General features: G+C 40.2%; 1 pseudogene; it reads right to left on the reverse strand.

Annotated features, from left to right (window-relative positions):
• Positions 1-958: 958 nt before the first annotated feature.
• LOC142836314 (S-formylglutathione hydrolase pseudogene) lies at positions 959-2,079 on the reverse strand (annotated as a pseudogene).
• Between the last annotated feature and the right edge of the window lie 981 nt (positions 2,080-3,060).

The raw sequence follows: 3,060 nt of genomic DNA on the forward strand, positions 1-3,060 counted from the left end.
CTAATTTACTTTTAGTTATGATGGTGTGCTTGAAAGATTTCTGGCTGTATATAATTTGAACTAGTTATTTATTTACCATTCAAACTGTTTGTAGAGATGTAATAGCTATTTACTATTAGAAATAATGAGTCAAACTGAAAAATCCAAGCCAAATTTAATATCAATTAATTAGAGCAAAACCACTATAGTTTCTTAATTCACAGAATTTTGATTCAAATGTTGACAAGATATGTGACTTGAGTTTTTGTACATAAAGGTCCCCCCGTTCCTCAAAAATATGTGGTAAGAGCATACTTTTAATAGAACATAAATGTGATCTGGACAACACACACAAACACATACACACACAAAATAATTTTAAAATATATAGATTGATTTAATCTAGCAGTTTCCACAATCCAATCCAAGGTCTCTTATCAGACAAAAATTTTAAATACAACATAATAATATGCATAATCCAGACTTTCTATGTATTTTCCATCTTTATGTGTCCTATATTTTATATTTTTCAATTCCCTTTATTAGGATTTTCTTTACCTTTTTTTTTTCTCTCCCAATTCTATGTATATTTATAAATACACTGTAAGCCACTTAGAACATTTCCCCCTACTCTGAATCTGTCTTTGCTTTATATCTCAATCTTTTCCTGATGACATGAGTCTTTCAACTGCTAAATGGCATATCTAGGACTAAAGCGGTGGTTTTGGCAGCTGGCCCTGCACCATTCCTTGAGAATCTTGTCTTATGGTGGAGATAAGTTTACTGCCAGCACTAGGAGCCAACTTGGGAAGTTTCTGGATCATCCTCACCACTGAGTAGCATCCCACCTGCTTCTTGTAAACTCCATTCAAGTGTTGCTAGCACTGGCCCAAAGCCATCTCTAAAAGGGCTATACCTCTGTCCATATCCAGCAAACAGTGTCAACTGGAGTAAAAGCAGCTATGAAGAAACCATGCTATTTTTTTGAAAGTTTGATATCTTTATTCAGAAAAGTAATTCAACTGCAGGAGGATGATCTTTTGAGAGGAAACCCCAAATCTTTTATTGAGCAATTCTCTGTAGTCCAAGGTTTATAATTCCGATGAGATTCTTCCACCTGAAGCTTTTCATGCATTCAGGTACTTTGCATGATGCTTGATGTGGTCGCTGATGAAGGTTGCAATGAAGTAGTAGCTATGATCATAACCCTCCTGTAGCCTATAAACAACAGGGATTTTCTTTTCTGTGCAGGCATCTATGAAATTATCAGGGAGTAACTGCCCATTTGTATGAAACTCGTCATCTTTTCCTTGATCAATTAATATGTCAATCTGGGAACCTGATGAGGACTTCACGAGACAGGTTGCATCGTACGCCTTCCATTTACTTTTCATCAATATCCACTAAAAACTTTTTTGCCCCAAGGACAGAGCACTGGGTTGCAAATTTGAGCAAATGCTGACACAGATTTGTATTTTCCAGGATTGTTCAAAGCACAAATCAGAGCTCCGTGGCCTCCCATGGAGTGACCAAAAAAGACATCCTCTGTGGGTCCACTGGGAAATTGGCATTGATGAGTTGTGGAAGCTCCTCGGTTACGTAAGGGTACATTCTGTAATTTGTTTTCCAGGGGTCTTCAGTGGCATTCACATAGAAGCCCGCACCAGTGCCGAAGTCCCAGCTGTCATCTTCTCCTTTAATGTTGCAGCCACGGGGACTGGTATCTAGAGCAATGACGACAAGGCCGTGTTCTGAGGCAGCTTGCTGAAAGCCAGACTTGGTTATAAAATTTTGTTCTGTGCAAGTTAAACCAGACAGCTAGTAGAGTGCAGGACACTTTGCACCCTGTGCCCGTGGAGGCAGGTAGACAGCAAGTCTCATTTTACATTTCAGCTCAACACTGTCATGTTCAAAGACCTTCGGGAGCCCCCCGAAGCACCTGTTGCTGGAAATCTGCCTCAGTGTCATTCTCCTCCTGTTAAGTTGCTTCTTGTTCCTTCTGTCTGCACCAAAGGGCAGTGGATCTCGGGGAGAGACCGCTCCAGGGGTGAGGGTGGGGAGACCGAGGGCCAGAAAAGTAGGGCGGAGCTTTTAACATGTCCGCCTAGAGCCCCCGTTTGATGCTATTTTTTTGTGTCTAGAATCCTTTCTTAAGTTTTGTCAAGTTTTAAGTAGAAATTTTGTCCCCACATTGAAACGTAATATGTAATTGGACATTTCTCTACTGCCTACCTATTTCCAAATACCCAGTAGCTGCTTTCCACTTTACCACACAATATTAGTATATTAGTTGTAAATGCTCTGCCAATAGCTCAGGCTTATTACTAACTAGCCCTTATAACCCATTTCTATTATTGATGTGCTGCCCGAATGCTTACGTATGCCCTTTACTTCTATTCCATTTACATGCCTAACTAGTGACTCTTCTGACTGGCCCTCTTTCTTCCCAACATTCTCAATTTGCCTCTCCTGCCTAACTTTATTCTGTGTTGCTATTAGAGAGTCAGTATATTTATTAAACCAATCATAGCAACAGATCTTCACAATGTACAGAAGAGTTTTCCACAGCACTTATCCCAATATGTTCCTCCTCTTTCTCTTTAGAAAAGAGTACACTGTGTATATCAGTCAGCCATGTCACATTAATTTGCAGTAAGACTAGACACTCCCTCTTCTACTAATGCTGAACAAGGCAACCCACTATGAGAGAAATGTCTAAAAATCAAGTAACCAATTCAGAGAAAACTCCTATTCTTTTTGTTAGGAATCCCTCAGGAAAACAAAGCTACACAACAGTAACATATGTACAGAGGATCTAGGTCAGTCCCATGCAAGCTCTCTGGTTGGAAAATCAGTCGCTGTGAATCCCTTGGGTCCAAGTTAGTTGATTCTGTGGATTTTCTTGTGCTTTCTTCCTTGACCGCTCTGGCTCCTCCAATCTTTTCTCTCACTCCTGCACAGGATTCCCAAAGCAAGGCCAGCCTAAAATTTGTTGGGTCTCTGCACCTGAGTCTATCATTTGCTGGATGAAGTCTCATTGATGGCAATTTGGCTAGGCAGCAGTGTATGAGTATAGCACAA

Source organism: Microtus pennsylvanicus, chromosome 16 (assembly GCF_037038515.1).
Source record: "Microtus pennsylvanicus isolate mMicPen1 chromosome 16, mMicPen1.hap1, whole genome shotgun sequence".
NCBI lineage: Eukaryota > Metazoa > Chordata > Mammalia > Rodentia > Cricetidae > Microtus > Microtus pennsylvanicus.